This window comes from Peromyscus californicus, unplaced genomic scaffold (assembly GCF_007827085.1).
Source record: "Peromyscus californicus insignis strain IS unplaced genomic scaffold, ASM782708v3 Scaffold_1__1_contigs__length_55948999, whole genome shotgun sequence".
Classification (NCBI taxonomy): domain Eukaryota; kingdom Metazoa; phylum Chordata; class Mammalia; order Rodentia; family Cricetidae; genus Peromyscus; species Peromyscus californicus.
The window spans coordinates 52,223,963-52,249,299 of NW_026294492.1; the positions used below are offsets into that span (position 1 = coordinate 52,223,963).

General features: G+C 38.8%; 1 protein-coding gene and 1 pseudogene across 6 annotated transcripts in view; both read left to right on the forward strand.

Annotated features, from left to right (window-relative positions):
- Positions 1–19,265, forward strand: part of LOC128115855 (zinc finger protein OZF-like) — a 53,340-nt gene extending 34,075 nt beyond the window's left edge. For all 6 annotated transcript variants that reach the window (XM_052746974.1, XM_052746975.1, XM_052746973.1 and 3 more), the window contains one exon: positions 19,018–19,265. The gene's annotated coding sequence lies outside the window, so the exon portion shown is untranslated. The remainder of the gene's footprint in view (positions 1–19,017) is intronic.
- On the forward strand, positions 5–19,094 carry LOC128115857 (40S ribosomal protein S3a-like; annotated as a pseudogene).
- Positions 19,266–25,337: the final 6,072 nt, after the last annotated feature.

A 25,337-nucleotide genomic window follows, 5' to 3' on the forward strand; every position in this document is an offset into this window, starting at 1 on the left:
TAGTAGAGCCTTTCCTTAGTTAAAATAATGTCTCTTTCAAGTTGTAAACATATTGTATTCCAAGAATACAGAAACACGTGGTAATTTGAATAATAAATATATTTGCCAATGAAACATTTATCTTGTCATCCATTTTTTGGGGTTTATAGTACTTCATTCTGAGGAGTAAATACTTACCATATTCTCAGAAACACAAATGAATGGTAGAGAATTTTATCAGTAAATGTGATTGCTGCTAAGCCTCATCACCTGATATTGAGTTTGACCTTAGGTATATATAGATATCTTTTCTCAAAAAAATCCAAAAAAGGCATCTGGAAAGATGCTTGCATTTCCACAGAATGCAGGTTCAATTCTCAGCACCTACATAGAAGATCATAATGACCTTTAATGCAGAAACCAGAGAACAAGTACTTCATTTTAAATGTAACGAGGAGCAGAAGTATTAAAAGCACAACCATTATGTTGCATGCACGTTATTTTTAGTGGTTTCTAGAAGAAGGCAATTTAGATGAAGAAGCATGGGACAGAGTTCAAAAGGAAAATGAAAAGACATAAAGAAGGAGAAAAGATCTGTTTGATTTTGGTCACTTTGGTCCAGTTCTAGGGGATCCAACACCCTCATACAGACATGCATTCAGTCAAAACACTTTTTCATCTAAAAGAATATTAAACATTTTTTGAAAGTATATGTCATATTGTGGAACTTTCCCTATAATACTGTGGACTCATTTCTACTCAGCCAAGTTATTTTTTTGCAGTCAAACACATCAAGAGAATTATGTTAACAGTTAAAATAAGCAATGTGCAGAGTCCATTCACAAAAGGATTGAAATCCACTCAATCCTTCACTGAATAAATAGCAGGGACTTTCATCACCTGCAAATGATGGAAGGCAGAAGGGGTAAAGGGTCAAGGGCATCTTCATTTTCTGCAGTATAATGACATCTTTGTGACCTGGAGAGTTGACTCAGCCAGCACTGCTGCTGTTGCGCATCTAAGTTTGGTTCCTAGTACCCACATCAGGTGGCTCAGCAGTACCTGTAAATCCTGGTCCAGGAGGTCTGATGTACTTTTATGGCTTCTTTGGGTACCAGGTATATTAATGATAAAGGTGGCTATATACATATACATGTATCTTTATGTATGTATATGTGTGTGAATGAGAGACTCCACATTTTTAAAAAAGCTTTCTTCATGTATATGCTATGTTTCTTTTCTTAAAATTAATTTTGTTTATGTGTATTGTTGGAATATTGACCTGGAATGAAGTCATGTGAGAAAATTTTGAGTGCTTGTGTGTACACTTCAAGAAAACAGGACAAGACAGTTGTGACATAAGTTTCTTCAAAACTCAGAATTGTTCTTGGAACATGTTTTCGTGTTCTTTGCAATGTAACAGGAGTGAATTTACTTCACATTACTCATTGTTGTTTTTCTTCACTTAAACAATGCTTTATATGTCTTCATGGGAAAACATTTTTGTATTATGTGGATTGTTTTTTGTCATTGTATACAGTTGGAACACACTAGAACTTTATTCACGTAATCTTTCTTAACCCTCCTAGTATAAATTATATGGGGCTCTGAATAAAGTAGGCTCTTACGTGAGTTTTTAGTGTGCCTGATTTATCAGCACAGTTCTTGGGCCCCCTCCCTCTCTACAGTGGTGACAAGTGGCTCTTGAACAGGCACCAGAAATTGGCTACAAGATGAGAGGATCCTCAGAGAAGGAGGTGAGTGAGAATAGTGGTGCAGAAACCAGAGAACAAGTACTTCATTTTAAATGTAAGGAGGAGCACAAGTATTAAAAGCACAACCATTATGTTGCATGCACATTATTTTTAATGGTATCCAGAAGGCAATTTAGGTGAAGTATGGGACAGAGTGCAAAAGGAAAATAAAAGGACATAAAGAAGGAGAAAAGATCCCTTTTGATTTTGGTCACTTGTTCATTAACATGTTCTGCAGTCACAGTAATTAAGGAGAATGTTAATCATGAAGAAGTGATATCAAATTCTTGGAATGAATATAAACTTCATGACCAAAGTTTAAAATTGGTAAAAGAGGCAAGAAAGGTGAATGTCTTTGTTCAGACAAAATTGAGAGCAAAGCACCACTGACATGGATGCAGGTGCCAGCTCCCTCAGCTCCCTCACTGGAGCCTCCTTTAGGGACATATCATATCTTCCATTTTCTGAAAAAGACCCTGAAGCATGGGGTGAATAGTTTACTAATCAATCTAATCTTGAATTCTCTCCATTTTGATGAGAATTTAGGAGAGTCTGTCAGATGGTTAACTTCATTTACCAATTTTCCTTCATGGCCTCATGTGTAGCTAGAGTTTTCCTGCCTGGCCCACAGTCAGGACAAATCTCTCTCACCTGCCAGTCCCACAGCCGCTCAGACCCAACCAAGTAAACACAGAGACTTATATTGGTTACAAACTGTATGGCCATGGCAGGCTTCTTGCTAACTGTTCTTACAGCTTAAATTAATCCATTTCCGTTAATCTATACCTTGCCACATGGCTCGTGGCTTACCGGCATCTTCACATGGTGTTTGTCATGGTGGCGGCTGGCAGTGTCTCTCTGACTCAGCCTTCCACTTCCCAGCTTTATTCTCCTCCTTGTCCCACCTATACTTCCTGCCTGACCACTGGCCAGTCAGTGATTTATTTATTGACCAATCAGCAACACACTTGAAATACATACCATCCCACAGCACTCATGAACTGTGTAATTCTCAGTGCAATTTCAGCAAAATCAAAATGTTTAACCTCTAATTATGCACTAACCAATCTATTTAAAACTATAGGATAGATGGCACTGGACTGTCTTCCTTCACAGTTTTACATCAATAATATATTACCTTTCCATCCTCAAGTGTCATTACTTAGAAGGGATATGGATCACCTGTCTCTTCAACAAAATATCACATTGATGAAATATTTTGAGGGTATTATGTTGGTTGAACCATGTGAGCAGGAGGTAGCAACCACTTTGAACTCATTGGTAACATATATGCCCATCAAGGATGGGTCATAAATCCAGCCAAAATTCAAGGATCTTCTACCTCATTGAAATTCTTAGTAGTACAGTGGTGGTTACTATGCAGCGATATTTATTCTAATGTGAAGGGCAAGTCATTGTACCTGTCCCCTCCCACCACCAAGAAAGAAGCACAATGTTTATGGTGCCTGTTTGGATTCTAGAGACAGCACATTGCTCTCTTGACTCTGTTATTTTGTCCCATATATCAAGTGATGTGGAAACCTCCTCACTTCTGTGGGACCTGGGAAAGGAGAAGGCTCTTTAATGACTGAAGGCTGCTGTGCAGGTCTCTATTCTACTTGGACTGCCATACCAATATTACATGGTGTCAGTGGCAGATAGGGATACACTTAAGAGCCTCTGTTGGTCCCTATAAACAGTTATTGGCATACTATTGAGCCTGAGGGGAAACAACATTTGGGCAATAAGGGTCAGAAGGTAGTTTGAGCTTCTGGACCTAAAACTCACTTATGGCAGTAAGCAGGCATGCTATGCAATCTTTAAAGAAACCCAAGAACATTGTTGTGGCTTAGGGGTAAATACCATGCCTTGAAAGCCTCAATGAAGATCTTTGGGCATTTCTTAGTGCTGAAGCCTCTGCCTAGAGTCCCCAATGAGGTGCTTGGTTATAACTTAGTCCTACAGATATTTGTCACATTTCTACGTGTTTCTGGCTGTTTTGTTCATCGTGACATAAAAGAAACATGGGTGTGTGTGTGTGTCTTTAATTCACATAATTATTTAGTTTATTTCACCTGTATGTGTATTTTGCTTCCTTGTATGTTTGGTGCCCATAGAAGAGAGAAGGGGCATCCGATCACCTGCAACAGGATGTAGGCATGATTGTGTACCACAATGTTAGTGTTGGAAATGAAATTCATGTCTTCTACAAGAAGATTAAGTAGACTTAACTACTGAGCCATCTTTTCAGTCCTGAACTTGACAGATTATCAAAATTTTGTTTGTGTGTATTCAGATCCACACACTGAAAACTGAGTATTAAGAAAGTTGAAGTTTGCTTAAAAATCTGTTTGGGAGCTGGAGAAGACTCTCTAGGCATGCTTGTTCGATTTGGTAGCTTGATACAGCTAGATTAATGTTGATTTCAGGTGCTGTGGGTTGCACAAATTGGTAAAAGAAAAAGGTCACTCCAAAATGGATCTTTTAGGCCTCTGTGGCAACAGAAAGGTCAGTCCTCTGATGGACTCAACCTGAGACTGCCACTGAAAGGCATGTTTATTGATTTTTTTTTTTTTTGAGACAGGGTTCTTCTGTTTAACAGCCCTGGTTTTCCTGGAACTCACTTTGTAGACGAGGTTGGCTTCGAACTCAGAGATCCTGCTTCCTCTGCCTCTTGAGTGCTGGGATTAAAGGTGTTTGCTACCAACTCCAGCTGTTTATTGATTTTTACACAAAGTGCTTATACCAAGGTCCCTAATCTAATCTATATGTTTCTCTAGAGGAAAGCATCATGTCTCTACTTCTTTAGTCATTATTGTGTACCATTTTTTGTTCCGAGTTATCCAAGAGCTTCTGATGTGCCAGAAGTGTCTTGACCAAAATCATGCACAGGCTGTAATGCCCTCTAAGAAAAATAACTCTACAAATCATGGAAAACAATCATTGTTTTCCACAATGTTTTCTTCATGGTCAAAGTACTTCTTGAAAACAACTATTCACTCTAAAGTTTACCCTAGATACTGGGACTCTGCTTAATTCAACAACAAATTGACATGTAGGAAAACCTATAGTGTATTTTTATTATTAATGTTTTCTTTAATAGGGCATATTCCAGTGTAGTTGGTGCCACCCTTGGCAGGTGATTCTGAGTTGTATAAGAAAGCAAACTGAGCAAGCCAGGATTGCAGGAGGTCAGAAAGCAACATTTCTCCAGGTTTATAGCATATGTGCAATGCCTAAGCCTTTGGTATATATGAGTTAGCAAATCTGTTCCTGGACAGATCCTCTTGAGCATTTTGTAAATCTGGAGAATTGTTATTATTAAAGAGACTATTCTTTACTAAGCTGTATGTGTGTGGAATGATTAACCATTGGTATGGCACATTAAATCCAGAACAGCTTCACTCCAGGTTTTCAGAAAAATACTTGTGAAACAAGGTCTCTTATGATGACTCATGTTTCCTTATCTCTATGTGTAGTCACACAGGGCATTGACCTTCTTGTCATGACTCAACCTCCTATATTCTTGTATTAAAGTTTGTAACATCAGACGATTCTAATAGAACCCATTTGAGTCATACAATGGGCTGTTAATTATTATAACAAAATGATTTGTGTGGGCAGTTCAACTTCTCATTTGAGACCAGATATAGAAGAAATAGTTTATTGTGTACACTGCAGGAGGAAGCAGTCTAGGCAATAGCTACATTAGAGGTTGTTTCAGATTAAGTCAGTGAGCTGTACCAGTCTCTGTTATAAAGGAGGTTCTGTTGGGCACAGTGAGTACCTTTCTGTGTACTTTACAGCAAGTGATACTTCATACCAAATGAATGAAGGAAAACCAATTGATGGGTGTACAATTTGGAGAGGTTAGCTTCAGCCAGTGGAGTTTCCATTTTGGCAACTCTCATATTGGTAAGTGCAAACCTGCTTGGCTCACTTGTGTCTGGTGAGAGGATTGAGACACAGGGCATTTGACTGTGGCTTGTGTGTGAGCATACAGCACTTAACAGCTAATAGTTTACACAGGGTGGAGTCATATAATTTATTACCAATGGTATTCTCACTACCAGGAAAGATCCTACTGTCTTTTAAAATTCAATTTTGCTAACTGTAAGAAATCTTTATCCCACTAGCCAACTGCCAAATAATGACATGGAGACATTATTAATTATGAATGCTCAGTCTTACGTTATGCTTGTCTCTAACTAGCTCTTATAATTAACCCATATCTTCTTTTTTGTTTTGTTTTGTTTTGTGTTTTTGAGACAGGTTCTCCATATAGTTTTGTTCCCTGTCCTGGATCTCGCTCTATAGACCAGACTGGCCTCAAACTCACAGAAATTCGCCTGGCTCTGCCTCCTGAGTGCTGGAATTAAAGGCGTGCACCACCACCTCCCGGCTTAACCCATATCTTCTAATCTATGTCCTACCCCATGGTTTTTTACCTTTCCGTCATTCTGTTCCTGACTCCCTCTGAGTTTAGTTGGCGACCCTGGTGACTCTGCCTTCTTCCCAGAGTCCTCTCTGTGCCTGAAAGTCCCACCTGGACCTCCTGCCTAGCTATTGGCCATTTAGCTCTTTATTAAACCAACCACAGCAATATATCATCACACAGTGGACAGCTATGTGCGCTTTGGTTATTTTTATCTTCTTTTAAAGTCAAATGTTGGCATCTGTGTTAGTCAATTTTATGTTCCTTTGAAGAGTTGCAATGACCATGGGGACTGTTATAATGGGAAGTATTTAAGTATATAAGCTTGCTTATAGTTTCAGAGGTTTAGTCCATTTTGGCATCACAGGGAGCATGGCAGCGCATAACCAGACATGGTGTCTCAAAGCTCTACATCCTATCTATAGGCAGCAGGAAGAGAAAGTATTTTGGCCTACTTTGGGACCTTGAATCTTGAAGCCCACCCACAGTGGCACACTCCCTTCGAAAAGAGCACATCGATGCCTACAAGGTTACACCTTCTAATCCCGCCAAAGCATTCTATCATGACTAAACATTCAAACATACTGGCCTATAGGGGCCACTCAGCAACAAATCACATACTTCAACATTACCCATTACAAAAGGGTAGTTTCCCAGCATAAATATTATTACAAAAGTGTGGAATGAAAGCACAGTGAGGAAATACTGGAACAAAGCAAGACCAAAAATCAAACTTGGCAGACTACACATTCTGTATCTCCATGTCTGATGTCAAAGCACTCTTCACATCTCCAATTCCTTTCAGCTTTGTTGACAGTAACACTCTTCTCTGCCTTGGGCTGGTTTCACACCCTGTTAGCAGGTTTCCTTGGTAGGTATCTAATGACTCTGGCTTCTCCAGCTGCTCAGGGTCTCCAATGCAATACAGGCGTCACCTTCACAGCTTAAGGAAATGGTTTCTTTGGACTTCTATGGAGAGAAACCCCTTACACATGCCTGGCCTCAGGAGCTGTCCTCAGTTTTAGAGGGAGATTCCACAACACCTTTCCAATATCCTTGACTTTAAAACCAGAACCAAAGCCATATCTGCCCAGTTCTGCTGCTTGCTGGGGCTAGACTTGGCCGCCTCCTTCAATTACATTTGCACCAGCTTTCCATTACTGATGTTTGCCTTCCCTGCTTATGCTTCTCTTTAATCCCTTTTCACAATTTGGAATCCACTAGTTAAGTGGGTTCTTGCTGTGAGGTTACCACTTCCTTTAGTCCATTTATCATCAGACTTTTCTTTAAATTTTTTATATTTTTCTTCATCAGACTTAGCTCCATTATATTTCCTGTCTCTCCTTTTCTGCTCAAAAGTATACCATTTTTTCCTTGATCAGATTGCTGCCTTTCATTATAACTGCACAAGAGTGCCCACTGAAAACCAGAGGAAACAGTCAATATTAGGCTATTTTGACATCTCTTCTGTCAAGGTAATTAATCTAAACTTCTTAAATTTAGCCCTCTTCAGAATCAGAGCACAAAGAAACCACATTCTTTGCCAAAGTATCACAGGAACATTCTCTAGGCCACTTACTAATACTCTCCTCTAAAACCTTTGAGCAGGTCCATTGTAATCTACATTTCTTGCAGCACTACTGTCTTCCACACTCCTCTTATGGCCCACTAAGGCTAACCTAAAGCATTCAACCACTTTCCTAATCCAAAGCATCAAAGACCACATTCTACCAACAAGCAGCATGGTCTGGCCTGTCACAGCAGCACCCTGCTCCCTGATACCAACTTCTTTCTTATCCAGTGTTATATAGCTCTGAAGGGATGACATGACTACAGCAAGTATTTTAAAGAAATCACTAATTTTTTTTTTATTTTTTTGAGACAGGGTTTCTCTGTGTAGCTTTGGGGACTGTCCTGGATCTTGCTTTGTAGACCAGGCTGGCCTCGAACTCACAGAGATCTGCCTGGCTCTGCCTCCTGAGTGCTGGGATTAAAGGCATGAACCACCACTGTCCAGCAGAAATCATTAATTTATAGTTTCATATATTCAATTATCGGCATTGTGAGGAGCATGGCGGCAAGAGTACCAGGTATGCCCTTCCAATCGACCCCGAACTCTTCATCCTAGGGATAGGGCTGGGAGTTCCTTCCCCCAGTCTCTGATCCCGTTGTACATTGCAGTAGTCTTTGTAATCATGGAGAAAATCATATGAGATTAATTAATGTATTTGATGCAGTAAAGCTTTTGCACATCAGTGAAATGTTGAAACACATGAAGAAAGTCATACTGGAGAGAAATCCTATGAATATAGTCAATGTGGTAAAGCTTTTGCAAGTTACTGTTCAAAGGCTGGAAAAATTCATACTGGAAAGATGATCCATGAATTAATAAATATAGTAAAAACCTTCATAACACTCTTCTCACACTGAATTGTCCCATTGGTGTTCAAGTAAGATTAGTAGAACCATTCCATCAATAAAATATTGTCTCATTTTGAAATTGTAACCATATTGTCATCACAGGACAGAAAAACAGAGGACAATTTAAATAATGAAACATTTTAAAATGAGCATGTCATTTATAGTGTCATCCATTTTTTGTTAAGTTTATTTTGAGGACTAAACACTTGTTCTTACTACTTTCACAGGAATACTAATGAATACCAGAGAATAGTTCAAGTGGACAAAGGAGGTTGCTGCTAAACCTGTTGACTTGAGTTCATTTTCTGGGAGCCCTACCTTACTCATACAAGTTTGCCTCAGAATAGTTCACATGGACTGTGGCATATGCACACCCCCACACCACAAGCACATACATAAATATTTTTAAAACCAAAATAATGGCCAGTGAGTTCATTCACCAGTTTAAGGTACTTGTTGACAAACTTGACTATCTCAGTTTGATCTCTAGTACTCACGTGGAGGAAGTAGATAGTAGACACCTATAAGTGTTCCTCTGACTGGCACATGCAAACCATGGCACAGGTGTATACACAGTATTAAAATTTTGAAAAACATGAAAGTAAACAAACAAAATAACCAAAATATAAAGAACATATAAAATGGTTCACAAAGAGAGGTCATTTAAGAACATATCTCAGCTGAGCATAGTGGTGAATGCTTGTAATCCCACTACTTGGCAGACAGGCAGGCAGAACTCTGTAAGTTTTAGTGTAGCCTGTTTCTCATAGTGAGTTCCAGGACTGCCATGTTATGTAGAGAGATCCTGTCTCTAATAAATAGAGGGATAGATAGATAGATAGATAGATAGATAGATAGATAGATAGATAGATAGATAAATGTCACATTATAGAATTTTTCCTAATATAATCTGGAATATCTGTACTCAACCAAAGCTTTGGCTGAGTTCATTAATATCATGAGAAGTGTTACCAATGACAATTAGCAATGTGCAGAGTCTATTTACAGAGGGATTTAAGTCCATTCATTCCTTTGATAACCATATAGCAGGGACTTTCATCATTTCCCAGTGATAAAAGACAGAATCAATAACGGGGGCATTTTCACTTCATCTTTTGCATTATAATGACACATTCATGTGATGGAGAATTGTCTCATTAGTACTGCTGTTGTTGGAAACCAAAGTTTGTTTCCTAGTATGCACATTAGATGGCTCAAAACTACCTATAATTCCTGATTGAGAAGATATGATGCCCTCTTCTGGCTTCCTTGGGTACCACATATACACATGGTGTAATGGCATGATTGTGTGTGTGTGTGCACACGCCCGTGCACCTCCATATTGTGAAAAGGGCTTTCTTCATGTATATGTTATTTTTTAAATTTAATTAGATTGTGTAATTGGAAATATGTCAAGGAATGAAGGAGTGTTAGTGAAATTCTGAGTGCATATGGTAACACTCCAACTAAAGAGCACAGTATCTTGTCACATCATTTTCTTCAAACCACAGGATCGTTTCTGGAATGTATTTTCATGCTTCCTTCAGGTATAGCAGATAGTGGTGCGTTTATTTTAGATTACACATTATTGCTTGCTCTTGTTACTCAATTAAACACTGAAACTATATTTCATATGCCTCTATAGAACAACTTGTTTTGCCACAGACAATTTGTCCTTGTGACTCATGAGAACATTACTCGTATGACTTTTCTTAACCTTAAGAGTAAAAATTGTCTGGTGCTCTGAATAAAATTGGACATTTCACGATTCTTCAGTCTGCCTCATTTTTAGGCTCCATTGTCCCATGTCCCTATGGTTCTGGATAGCTATTGATCTGAAGGCAACAGGAGGTGAACTGAGACACTGGGCATGACTTGAACATATATGAGACCTCAAACTCTTCCCCATAGGGACACACTTCCTCCAAGAATGCCATGCCTACTTCAAGAATGCCACACCACTTAATAGCTACTTCCTATGTGTTTATGGGGGCCAATTACATTCCAACCACACATTCTACCCCCAGTAGGTAATGTCCCAATAGGCTTGTACCAATATCATAACGCAAAATGCATTTAGTCCAACTTCAAAAGTCCCTGTAATCTATTACAGTCTCAACAATGTTATAAAGTTCAAAGTCTCTTCTGAGATTTTGGCAATCTCTTAACTGTAATCTCCTATAAAATCAAAATCAAAAAGCAGATCGCAGACTTCCAACATATAATGTCACAGGATATACAACACTAGGCATCAGCAGTTTCAATAAGGAACACCTATACTTGCTCACATGTGTCTCAGTTGTACCATTTTTGCCAAAACTTTTAAGGCTTTTTCAGCCTTCTGTGGTGACACTGGCCAATCATGTCAGCAATTTGGAGGTGGAAGCAGAACACCAAAATTTAACCCAGTTTGGTCTTGTGAGGCCATGTCACCCAGCCGTAACATGATGACACTATTTTTGCCTGCCCAGAAATGAACTGACTTAAGCCTATCATTAGAGTACTCAGACCAGAGTAATAATTTACACAGGTCCCCTGTGATAGGTAAAGAAACTTAATGTGAAGACAGGCATGTCTTAAGGGCCATTGACCTTTTGCTCCGGGCTGCAAGAGCCAATGCTCTGGGAGAACCTAGTAGCCTGCACATGAGGTAATAATAGGATAATGGCTATGAGATATTAATAGCTGCCTTTGCTTATGTAAAACTTGCTTATCGCTATTTGAAAGGTTGAATTGGTCTTTTTATTACTCTATAGCAGGAAAAAAGGACCAATTGAGGGACGTAAAACAATTTTCTTGCCCAGCTGTGGATTCCATGGATAGTTGTAATACTCACCTCTCTGATGTCGGCCTTAAAACTCAACCTTACCCCACTGCCACATGGCATATTGTATTGGCTCTAAGGCTGGCTTCCTTCTGCTAGCAATAAGAATAAATTCGTTTAATCTGAGTTGGAATAAAGTCTAAATCTTTAGTCTTTCCTTGTGGATTAGAAGACCAAAACGTTCTATGGTCAAAAACAACAGAAATTAGGATCCCAAAAGTAGAGATGTCCAGTGTGAGGACCTGGGTTGAGAAGATAAATATGAAAGATTAGGATTAGTAGGTCACATATAAGTTGCTTCATATTTGACAGAGCACAGTCCAGGAACATAGGTGGCAATTCTGAGAGTTTGTGAGAACACTCCAAGAAAACCAAAGTCTCGTGACCTCAATTTCTTAGAAACAGAATTGTTCTTGGAAGGTGTTTTTTGGTTTTTTGTTTTTGTTTTTCTTCTCCAAGGTATAGTGGATAGGAGTGCATTTACTTCTAATTACTCATTCTTGCTCAATTCTTCTGAATCCCCTTGTCTCATCCCTGCCCTTATCTTATACTGGTCATTTCTCTGTCTTGCAGTGACCTTATACCCTTGAGTGGACAGTTCTAATGTCAGTGGCATATAGGGAGTCATATCAGATAAGGAATTATAGGAATCAGAGGTCCAAATGGTAGTGAGCTGAGAGTGTAGGGTGATGAAGTCAGCTAGGCATTGATAAAGTGCCAAGCTGGCCTTCCAGTGCATTATTAGTCCCATTCATTATCCTACAGCCTGGGGAAGTTGACCCTGAGGTTTTGGATTGCAGAAGTGAAGTATGGAGATTGAAGACCTCAGCTGTGTCCTTAGCAACCCTAAGCCTGCAACTGCTGCATCTGCAGGATCTGGCTGATAATGCATTGCATGTCCTCATCCATCTGTCCCTGCAGTGAGATGGTAAGGGGCACAAGCAGAGGCACAGCCTGGTGCACCTGTTGAGTGCTCCAGTGACCCCTGCATTTCCCCCATTCAAGCCTAAGTTTGTTAATGCTTTATGAGTTAGGCCTGTGGTCAGGGAGGTTCCCAGATGCCATAAGCCTGTCCCAGGACAGAAGGGGAAATTGAGGCCCAGGCAGTGACAGGAATGCTCAAGGAAAGTGGGAACTCCAAGATGGAATCAGGAGTCAGTGGATTCATCCAAATCACATACAGGAGATGGCTGTTATATAAAGCCACAAAAGCACCATGCTTCTGGGCCTCCATCTGTGGGGACAGGGGAAGGGGAAGCAGAGAGATCAGAGGTTCAAGGCCATCCTTGGCTACATAGTGAATTTGAGGTCAGCCAGTATCAGATAAGACCCTACCTCAAAACAAAGATGTAGAGTGGAGTAGAAGAAAGGAGAGGAGATGATTTGGAAGGGGAGGCCCTTCCATAGCAAGACACACTTGCATAACTCTGTACCTGAGTCAGAATCCCATGTTCAGTGTCCACTGATGACTGACTCAGGAAAATGACCCTGAGGTGCACTGATAAGCATAGATTCTGCCAGCCATCCCTGTGTGCTCTTTGACTGCTCTGCCTGTGTCTTCCATCACATGCCCCCTGCTCCACAGTGCCAGTACCTCAGTCACCTGCTACAATGCTATCACTTGGCCACATGCAGCTTCCTCCTCAAAGATTTCTGAGCAGGCCTGCTACACCTTCAGAGCACTCTTCAGCATGAAGATATCTTTGGACAGTGCTGTGATATTGTGGGGGAAAGTACTCTGTGAGTGGCCACACCCATCCAGGCAGGAACCAGGGACATCTGCACCTCTACTGGGCAGCTTGGTAAAGGATCCCTGTCTCCTTGCCATGTACAGTTGTTCTTGAAGGCCTTGAGCTGGAAGAGTTGAAGAGAAATCCATAATGATTCCGTGAATCTTCCTGCAATGACAGAAGTGTATCCCTTCCCAAATCTTTATCCAACTGGAATTCAAACTATCAACTTGTTTAAGCCACACAGGCCTATCTAAAGAAGCATATTGAAGAATCAACCAGACCTTGGAGTTCTCCTATATTAGTTATTAAAAAGAAATTTGGAAAATGGAGAATGATAACAGACCTAAGAGCTGTTAATAAGGTGATTCAGCCAATGGGCTCTCTATAGTCTGGAATTCCTGCTGTGGAATTGTCGCTATGTCAAATGTGTTGCTCTGATTGGTCAATAAATAAAACACTGATTGGCCAGTAGCCAGACAGGAAGTATAGGTGGGACTAACAGAGAGAAGAACTGAGAAAACAGGAAGGCGGGGGGAGACACTGCCAGCCGCTGCCATGACAAGCAGCATGTGAAGATACTAGTAAGCCATGAGTCATGTAGCAAGGTATAGATTTATAGAAATGGGTTAATTTAAGATATAAGAACAGTTAACAAGGAGACACTGCCAGCCGCCACCATGACAAGCAGCATGTGAAGATGCTGGTAAGCCAGGAGCCTCATGGCAAGGTATAGATTTATAGAAATGGATTAATTTAAGATATAAGAACAGTTAACAAGAAGCCTGAGTCATTAGGCCAAACAGTTTAAATAATATAAGCGTCTGTGTGTTTATTTTATAAGTGGGCTGTTGGACTGCTGGGGCTTGGCGGGACCTGGAGAGAAAACTCTTTAGCTACAAATGGCACCCAATGGGTTGGCAAGAGTTTCCACTTAAAACCTGAGAAAAGAAGATTCTAAAATGGAGCTAAAAACAGTTCCTAGTTGTCTCTCTCAAGTTAGTGGCAGCCTGCATGTTTGAGCTACTATGGCGGGTTCCTGGCACGCGTGCTTGACCTGCAGTATGGTGGGAATGAGGCCTCTGCAAGTGGCACATTAAGCTGGGCCTCTGCAAGTGGCACATTTAGCTGCATGGTGGATTTAGCCTTTGCTAGTACAAAACAAAAAAAAGAGGTTTCTGGGCTACATGCTGCTTTGATAGAAGCATAGACCCACTATTTCTGAGAGTTGATGGCTCCCAGAGCTGGTGGAAAATGTACCACGGCCATGTGGGGAAGCTGAAGTTGGCGGAGCCAGCAACCACAGTGCCGTTTCAGTCTTAAAATGCTGAAGTTTAAAGCAATAGGTTCAAGGTAATATAAAAAATAAGCCACATAAAGATGGCTACCACACAGAGACTCTGGATTATGTTCTCTTTGATATTCGTTACTGAAGAAAAACATTTGATTGCAAAAGTTGTTGAGTTATTCCAAAATGTATATTTTAAAGGTACCTTGACTTCAAAATTTGGATGTAAGGATATGTTGTTTTGGAAAGGAGGTTCTGCTTTTGTTTCCACAGAAAGCCAGAGGCTATGGATTTGTTCCAGATTAAGATACATCAGGTCGTTTTGGCTCTCTCCACAGCACCATGGTAGTCAGCAAGAACAGGCACCTAATGATGATGAAAGGGAGCCAAGAAGAAAGTGGTTGATCCATTTTTGAAGAAAGATTGGTATGATGTGAAAACTCCAGCTATGTTCAATATTAGAAACATTGGAAAGACATGAGTCACGAGGACTCAAGGAACCAAAATCGCATCTGATGACCTCAAGGGTCATGTGTTTGAAGTGAGCCTTGCTGATCTACAGAATGACGAAGTTGTGTTTAGAAAATTCAAGCTAATTACCAAGGATGTTCAGGGCAAAAACTGTCTAACTAACTTCCATGGCATGGATCTTAACCGGGACAAAATGTGTTCCATGGTCAAAAAGTGGCAGATCATGATTGAAGCTCATGTGGATGTCAAGACAACTGATGGTTATTTGCACCATCTGTTCTGTGTTGGTTTCACTAAAAAAAAGCAACAACCAGATACACAAGACCTCTTATGCACAACACCAGCAGGTCTGCCAGATCCAGAAGAAGATGATGGAAATCATGACCTGAGAAGTGCAGACACATGACTTGAAGGAAGTGGTTAATAAATTGATTCCAGACAGCATTGGGAAAGACATAGAAAAGGCTTGCCAGTTCATTTATCCTCTTCATGATGTCTTTGTTAGAAAAGTAAAAATGCTGAAGAAACCCAAGTTTGAATTGGGAAAACTCATGGAGCTCCATGGTGAAGGTGGTAGTTCTGGAAAAGCTACTGGTGATGAGACAGGTGCTAAAGTTGAACGAGCTGATGGATATGAACCACCAGTCCAAGAATCTGTTTGAAATCCAGATTTTTAATAGTGACAAATAAAAGTTATTTGTGATTAAAAAAAAAAGATACATCAGGTTTGACCAGCCAAGACCCCCTGAAAGGTCTCTGATGACACCAAGGCCCAGATGATCCAACATCCAGAACTGTTTCAAGGCAACTGGCTCAGACAATACACCCTCACGGACTACTCCATAATCCTAAAATTTTCCTTGTGTCCCCATAAGATACAGCACCCCCCTCCAGCAGGAAGTAGTAAAAGAAGCTACGCCTAACTTCTCAAATATTCCAAGCTGGCTTTGGAGATGTGTAAAATTTAAAACCTTCGTTTAAAAAAAAAAAAGAAAAGAAAAGGGGAAGTGCTGTGGGATGGTCTGTATGTCAAATGTGTTGCTCTGATTGGTCAATAAATAAAACACTGATTGGCCAGTAGCCAGGCAGGAAGTATAGGCGGGACTAACAGAGAGGAGAATTGAGAAAACAGGAAGGCGGGGGGGTGGGGGTGGGGAGACACTGCCAGCCATTGCCATGACATGCAGCATGTGAAGATGCCAGTAAGTCATGAGTCACGTAGCAAGGTATAGATTTATAGAAATGGGTTAATTTAAGATATAAGAACAGTTAACAAGGAGACACTGACAGCCACCACCATGACAAGCAGCATGTGAAGATGCCAGTAAGCCATGAGCCACATGGCAAGGTATAGATTTATAGAAATGGATTAATTTAAGATATAAGAACAGTTAACAAGAAGCCTGAGTCATTAGGCCAAACAGTTTAAATAATATAAGTGTCCTTGTGTTTATTTTATAAGTGGGTTGTTGGACTGCCGGGGCTTGGCGGGACTCAGCAAGAAAACTCTTTAGCTACAAATTCCTTTACTTTCGCGGTTACCTAAAGAATGGCCTCTTAAAGTTATTCATTTAAAAGACTGTTTCTTTACTGTACCTTTACAAGAAAAAAAACCAGAAAAATTTGCCTTCACGGGGCATACTTATGATAATTCTCAGCCTGCTAAGAGGTATCAATGGAAGGTTCTCTCACAGGGAATGTTAAATAGCCCTACCTTGTGCCAATATTTTGTAAGTCAGCCATTGGAAATGATACCTAAGTAATTCTTCAACCTATAGTTTGTCATTACATGGACAACATCTTACTAGCTGATTCAAATGAAGATACTTTAGAAAGCTCTTCTTTGAAAATCTGGTAGAATTCTGTGTTGAAGCCATATGGCCCTTAATTTTTTTTGATTGGGAGACTTTTAATGACTATTTCTATTTCCTTAGGGGTTATTGGCCTATTTAAATAGTTTATCTGGTCTTGATTTAACTTTGGTATGTGGTACCTATCCAGAAAATTGTCAATTTCTTTCAGATTTTCTAATTTTGTGGAGTACAGGTTGTTGAAGTATGACCTGATGTTTTAAGAAGTAAAGAAAAATTTTCCTTGTAGGGAATTACAAATTGTTCCTGAAAGAATACAAAGAGGAGATTCTATTAATTATTTAGGATATAAATTAGGCCTACAAAAAATTAAATCCCAAAAGGTGCAAATTAGGAGAGATCAATTGTGGACTCTCAATTACTTTCAAAGATTGCTAGGAGACATTTCTAATCTATGGCTCACTATTCAAGTAAAAACTCAAGAACTGAGACATTTGTTTTAAACTTTAGGAGGTGATAAGGACTTAAATAGTCCAAGAGAATTATCAGCTGAAGCTGAGAGAGAATTGGCTTTGGTGGGAAAATAGTTATAGAATGCACATGTGGTTTGTTTGGATCCAGAGCTTGATTGCATTCTGGTTATTTTACCCTCTATGCATTCTCCAACAGGAATATTAATTATCTTAGAATGGATCTTTTCACCACACAAACAGAGGGAAACATGTGGAAAATTGTCTCTGAGATGATACTAAAAGGAAAATTAAGACTTCATCAATTAGCAGAAATAAAACCAGCAGAAATTGTATCTTTTACTAATGATGAAATTGATAAATTATGGACAGAAAGTGAACCTTGGCAAAGAGCTTGCAGTAGCTTTTGGGAGAGATTAACAAAAAATTATCCTCAAAGCTAGAGAATTAAATTTATGTAGAGAACTGTCTGGACTCTTCCTCATATTGTACAGTGAACACCAATATCTGGAGCCCCTACATTCTATACTGATGCAAATAAATCAGTAAAAGCAGGTTATAAATCAGAAAATTTAAATGGCTCAAAGCCCTTATGATTCTGTCCAAAAGTCAGAATTATATATTATTCCGATGGTAGTAATAGACTTTACAGAACCTCTTAACATAGTTATTGACTCTCAGTATGCAGAAAGAGTTATTTTACACATTGGAACTGTTGAATTTATTCCTGATGAGTTGTAATTAACTTCATTATTTATTCAGTTATAAGAAATATTCATGAATAGGAATAATCCCTTATATATAACATACATCTGATCCCATACAGATCTGCCAGGCCCTCTAGCACAAGGTAATGGTGAAATTGATCAATTAATGATAGGAAATGTGCTAGAGGCCTCAGAGATTAATAAAAACACCACATCAATAGCAAGAGTTTGAAAAGGGATTTTTCTATCACTTGACAACAAGCCAACGAAATTATAAGGAAATGTCCTACTTGTTCTTTATACAACCAAACACCACTACCTACAGGAAGTAACCCAAAAGGTACTAAAAGGAATGGAATCTGGCAGATGAATGTGTTTCATTGTGTATAATTTGGAAAATTAAAATATGTACACCACATCATTGATACCTATTTAGGATTTCAATGGGCAACTGCTTTGAGTTCTGATAAGGCTGATTCTGTAAACACACTTTTGCTAGAAGTTATGGACATCGTGGGGATACCTGTACCAATTAAGACTGACAATGCTCCAGCATATTTCTCTAGTAAAATAAATTAGGTTTTTTGCTTATTACAGTATAAAGCATATTACAGGTATACCACACAATCCTACAGGGCAAGCAGTTATAGAAAGATCAAATTGAACTCTAAAGGATATGATAAGAAAAGGGTAATAAAGACCCCCAGAAATAGATTGCATAATGCTTTATTAACTTTGAATTTTCTAAATGCTAATGAGAAAGGAATGACAGCTGTGGAGAGACATTGGATAATTGAAAAGAACTATGGAATTAAATCAATCTGTATACTTTAAAGACATATTGACCTCAGAATGGAAACCAGTATATGTATTATGTTGGGCAAGAGATTTTGCTTTTTTTCCACAGGAGAAAGTAGCAATGGATTCCATTAAAATTGATTAAGGTCTGATTTGAATAAGAGAGACCTCTTAATTAGAAGAGATGATAGATCATTAACTAGCATGACCATTCAATTTAAACTAACTTATACAACTAACAAATGTTTTTCATTTGATCACATATAACATGCTAAAAGGGAACCTGCACAAAATTAGGGTTGCTGAAGGATTTTTTTTTGTGTTTTCAGGAGAATGAAGGCATTCAGCTAAGGAATCTGAAGACTGCTGGACAAATGAGACATCTGAAGACAAAGGACAAATCATCCAGAAAAAAATGTCTCAAAAAAAGAGTAAATTGGTCTATTAGTATATCACATCTCCAACAGAATAAAATTTCATAAATGTTTGCTTCTGCTGTTCTCTACAGACATATAATGCAAATGGTATTTTTGTAGTCCCAGTTCTTTTAAAAATTAAAGCTGCCTTTGGGGTTGGAGCGTGGCTTTCTCATTCTCTAAACCTAAGCATGCTTGTTAAAGTAAAATCCAAATCTCTGTCTCATGTGAGAAGAGCCACCTGATATGGGACAGAAGAAAAAACAAATATAGGGACTATTCCATTGCCACTAACCTCACAATCCATTAGTTTTAGTTTGACTCTTACTTAAGGTATCTTAAAATTTATAAGATATATATATATATATATATATATATATATATATACATATATATGTATATATATAACATTTTTGTCATGATAGAGTACTAACTAATTCTAGAAAAAAAGACGTCATTTAGCTTTCTATGTATTGATTTCAGGTTTGAGTTTATATCAGGAACTAGGAATTAAGTTTTTGTACTCTGGAAGTACATAACAAATATTGATCCTTTTACCTCTCTGAGATCTGCTGCATATGATATTTAAAATTTCTTTTTTTAATTAAGAATTTTTTATTCATTTTGCATACCAACCACACATCCCCCTCTTCCCTCCTCATGCCCCTCCAGCCTCCCACCCCTGTTCCTTCCTACAAGAAGGTAAGCCCTCCAATGGGGAGATAGCAGAGCCTGGTACATTCAGTAGAGGTAGGTCCAAGCCCCTCCCCCAGCCTCAAAGCTGTGAAAGGAGTCCCACCATAGGTAGTGGGCTCCAAAAAGCCTGCTCATTCACCAGGGATGGATCCTGATCCTACTGGCAGGGGGCCTCTTAAGCAGATCAAGCTACACAAATGTCTGGCTTAGGCAGAGGACCTAGTCCAGTCCCGTGGAGGCTCCACTGGTGTTGGTCTAAATTTTATGAGTTCCCATGAGTTTGGTTTGGTTGTCTCTGTACGTTTTCCCATCATTATCTTGATGCCCCTTGCTCATAGAATCCTCTTCTCTCTCTTCAACTGGGTTGCTGGAGCTTGGCCTGGTGTTTGGCTGTGAATCTCTGCATCTGCTTCCATCAGTTAGTGGAGAAAGACTCTATGATGATGGTTAGGGTATTCACAGATCTGATTACTGGGGTAAGGCAGCTAGGTCACCCTCTCCACTATTGCCAGTAGTCTAAGCTGGGGTCATCCTTGTGGATTCCTGGGAACTTCCCTAGCACCAGGTTTCTCTGTATCCTCATGAAGTTTCACTCTATCATGGTATCTCTTTCATTGTTCTCCCAATCCATCCCTGTTCCAGCTTGATCCTCCTGTTCCCTTGTGTTCTCATCTTCCATTCCCTACCCTCCATTTCCCACCCCTCATTCCCAATTTACTCACAGAGATCTCATCTATTTCTCCTTCCCAGGGTGATCCATGTGTCCCTCTTTGGGTCCTCCTTGTTAGCTAGCTTCTCTGGAGCTGTGTGTCAGTCTGGTTATCCTTTGCTTTATATCTAGTATCTACTAATGAGTGAGTACATACAATGTTTGTCCTTCTGAGTCTGGGTTACCTCACTCAAGATGATATTTTCTAGTTCTATCCATTTGCCTGCAAATTTCATGATGTCATTGTTTTTTTTCCTGCTGAGTAGTACTCCACTGTGTATATGTACCACATTTTCTTAATCCATTCTTTGGTTGAGGGGCATCTAGGTTGTTTCCAGGTTCTAGCTATTACAAACAATGCTGATATGAACATAGCTGAGCATGTGTCCTTATTGTATGATTGAGCATTTTTTTTTTTTGGTATATGCCCAAGAGTGGTATAGCTGGGTCTTAAGGAAGATTGATACCCAGTTTTCTGAGACATCATCATACTGATTTCCAAAGTGACTGTACAAGTTTGCATTCCCACCAACGGTGGAGGAGGGTTCCCCTTGCTTTGCCTCCTCTCAAACATAAGCTGTCATCAGTGTTTTTTATCTTAGCCATTCTGACAGGTGTAAGATGGTATCTCAGAGTCATTTTGATTTGCATTTCCCTGATGACTAAGGATGTTGAGCAATTCCTTAAATGTCTTTCAGCCATTTCAGATTCTTCTGTTGAGAATTATCTGTTTATCTCTGTAGCCCATTTTTAATTGGATTGTTCAGTATTTCAATGTCTAGTTTCTTGAATTCTTTATATATTTTGGAGATCAGCCCTCTGTTAAACATGGGGTTGGTGAAGATCTTTTCCCATTCTCTAGGCTGTTGTTTTGTCTTATTGACCATGTCTTTTGCCTTACAGAAGCTTCTCATTTTCAGGAGGTCCCATTTATTAATTGTTGCTCTCAGTGTCTGTGCTGCTGGTATTATATTTAGGAAGTGGTCTCTTGTGCTGATGCGTTCAAGACTACTTCCTACTTTCTCTTCTATCAAGTTCAGTGTAACTGGATTTATATTGAGGTCTTTAATCCACTTGGATTTGATTTTTGTGCATGGCAATATATGTGGATCTATTTTCAATCTTCTACATGGTGACATCCAGTTATGCCAGCACCATTTGTTGAAGATGCTTTCTTTTTTTCCATTGAACAGTTTTGGCTTCTTTGTCAAATATCAGGTATTCATAGGTATGTGGGTTAATGTCAAGGTCTTCAATTTGATTCCATTGGTCCACATGTTGGTTTTTATGCCCATACCAATCTGTTTTTATTACTATAGCTCTATAGTAGAGCTTGAGGTCAGGAATGGTGATGCCTCCAGAGGTGGCTTTATTGTACAGAATTGTTTTAGCTATCCTGGGTTTTTTATTTTTCCAAATGAAGTTGAGTATTGTTCTTTTCAGGTCTGTGAAGAATTGTGTTGGGATTTTGATGGGGATTTCATTATCTGTAGATTGCTTTTGGTAAGATTGCCATTTTTACTATGCTAATCCTACCTATCCATGAGTCTGGGAGATCTTTCCATTTTATGATATCTTCTTCAGTTTCTTTCTTCAGACACTTAAAGTTCTTGTCATACAGGTCTTTTATTTGCTTGGTTAGTTACCCCAGGTATTTTATATTATTTGTGGCTATTGTAATAGCTGATGTTTCTCCGATTTCTTTCTCAGCCCTTTTATCATTTGTATATAGGAGAGCTACTGATTTTTTTGAGTTAATCTTGTATCCTGCCACATTAGTGAAGGTGTTTGTCAGCTGTATGAGTTCCCTGGTAGAATTTTTGGGGTCACTTATGTATATTATCATATCATCTGCAAATAGGAAAAGTTTGACTTCTTCCTTTCCAATTTTATCCCCTTGGTCTCCTTTATGGTCTTATTGCTCTAGCTAGGACTTCAAGTACTATATTGAATATATATAGGGAGAGTAGGAACAAGCCTTGTCTTGTTCCTGATTTTAGTGGAATCACTTTAAGTTTCTCTCCATTGAATGACCAAAAACCACCCACCCCACCTTTTTAGAATGTGGGTGACATGTTCTTAAATTTACTTCCTGCTGCCTGGGGGTGACAGCATCTTTAGGAGATCTTGAAAAGAAAAATTATGTGTTGATTGTCAAGTCCTTTGAGAGGTAGCTGTTTCATTTGTTGTCCAGTCTCTGCGTAATGGGAAAGTATAGTGTTTTTCTCAGGTCCTTCCTAGAGTAGTCTGTAAGACTGTATCATCTCAGCTAGCCACCTCGAAAATTGTCCTGTGCAATTTGTAGTCCATAGCCAATCTTTAGGTGGTATTTATCAGCTTACTGGTATTATCATAGCCCTCGTCGAATTGTGGGGCCTCATCATCTTTTTGGAGACATCAGATGTCACTGTTAGGCATGATCATGGTTTGCTCCAGAAGACTCAGTATTGAATAGATATGGGGAGAGTTGACTGCCTTGTCTTGTTCCTGATTTTAGTAGATTTGCTTCGAGTTTCTCTCCATTTAATTTGATGTTGGCTGTCATCTTGCTGTAAAATGCCTTTATTATGTTTAGGTATGTTACTTGTATTCTTGATCTGTCCAAGACCTTTATCATGAAGGGGTGTTGTATTTTTTAAAGGCCTTTTCAGTATCTAATGGCATAATCATGTCAGTTTTTTTTTTCAGTTTGTTTATATGGCATATTTTATTGACAGATTTTTGTATGTTGTACCATCCTTGAATCTCTGGGATGAAGCCTACTTGGTCATGGTGGATAATTTTTTTTGATGTGTTCCTGGATTCAGTTTGCCAATATTTTATTGAGTATTTTGCATTAGTGTTCATGAGGGAAATTGGTCTGTAATTCTCTTTGTTGCATCTTTGTGTGGTTTGGATATCAGGGTAACTACAACCTCATAAAAAGAGTTTGGAAATGTTCCTTCTGTTTCTATTGTGTGGAAAAATTCAAAGAGTATTGGTATTAGCTCTTCTTTGAAATTCTGGTAGAATTCTGCACTGAAATTATCTGGTCTGGGGATTTTTTGGTTTGGGTGACTTTTAATGACTGTTTCTATTTCTTTAAGGGTTATTGGTCTATTTAAATTGTTTATCTGGTCTTGATTTAATTTTGGTTTGTGGTATCTATCCAGAAAATTGTCCATTTCTTTTAGATTTTCCAATTTTGTAGAGTACAGGTTTTTGAAGTATGACCTGATCATTCTCTGTATTTCCTCATTGTCTGTTGTTATGTCTCCCTTTTCATTTCTCATTTTTGTGATTTGGATGTTCTTTCTCTGTCTTTTGGTTAATTTGGATAACGGCTTGTCTATCTTGTTGATTTTCTCAAAGAACCAACTCTTTGTTTCACTGATTCTTTTTATTCTAGAAATAAAGAAAGCTTCTAGAGCTTTCAGATGTGCTGTTAAGTCACTAGTGTGAGATTTCTCCAACTTCTTTATGTGGGTGTTTAGTGCTACGAATTTTCCTCTTAGCACTGCTTTCATAGTGTCCCATAAATTTGGGTATGTTGTACATTCATTTTCATTGAATTCTAGGAAATCTTTAATTTCTTTCTTTCTTTCTTTCTTTCTTTCTTTCTTTCTTTCTTTCTTTCTTTCTTTCTTTCTTTCTTCTTTCTTTCTTTCTTTCTTTCTTTCTTTCTTTCTTTCTTTCTTCCTTCCTTCCTTCCTCCTTCCTCCTTCCTTCCTTCCTTCCTTCCTTCCTTCCTTCCTTTCTTTCTTTCTTTCTTTCTTTCTTTCTTTCTTTCTTTCTTTCTTTCTTTCTTGACCCATTGGTGATTCAGTAGAGCATTATTCAGTTTCCATGAGATTGTAGACTTTCTGTAATTTTTGTTGTTGAAATCTAACTTTAAGCCAGGGTGGTACAATAGAAAACAGGAGGTTATTCCAACTTTTTTGTATCTGCTGAGATTTGCTCTATGGCTGAGTAGGTGGTCAGTTTTAGAGAAGGTTCCTTGAGGTGCTGAGAAGAAGGTATATTCTTTTTTTGTTAGGGTGGAATGTTCTGTAGATATCTATTAAGTCCATTTGAGTCATAACATGTTAGGTCCCTTATTTCTCTGTTAAGTTTTGAGCTGGCAGATCTTTCTAGTGGTGAGAGTGGGGTGTTGAAGTCTCCCAGTATTAATCTGTGGGCTTTTATGTGTGATTTAAGCTTTAGTAATGTTTCTTTTACATATGTGGGTACCCTTGTATATGGGGTATAAATGTTCAGAATTGAAACTTCATCTTGGTGGATCTTTCCTGTGAAGAATTTGTAATGTCCTTTTCGATCTCTTTTGATTGATTTTAGTTTGAAGTGTATTTTGTTAGATATTAGGATAGCCACACCAGCTTGATTCTTAAGTCCATTTGATTGGAAAGTCTTTCCCAGCCTTTTACTCTGAGTTAGTATCTGTCTTTGAAGTTTAGGTGTGTTTTTTGTATGCAGCAGCAGGATGGGTCCTGATTTTGTATCCATTTTATTAGGCTGCGTCTTTTTATAGATAAATTAAGTCCATTGATATTAAGGGATATTAATGACCAGTGATTGTTAATTCCTGTTATCTTTAGGTGGTAGTGTGTGCTCATTTCTCTTCTTTGAGGTTCACTGCTGTGGGGTTATCTATTGTCTATGTTTTTGTGAGTGTATCTGACTTCCTTAGGTTGGAAATTTCCTTCTAGTGCTCTCTGTAGGGCTGGATTTGTGAATAGGTATTGTTTAAATCTGGTTTTGTCTTGGAATGTCTTTTTCACTCTATGATGATTGAAAAATTTGCTAGGCATATTAGTCTAGGCTGGCATCCATGGTCTCCTATTATCTGCAT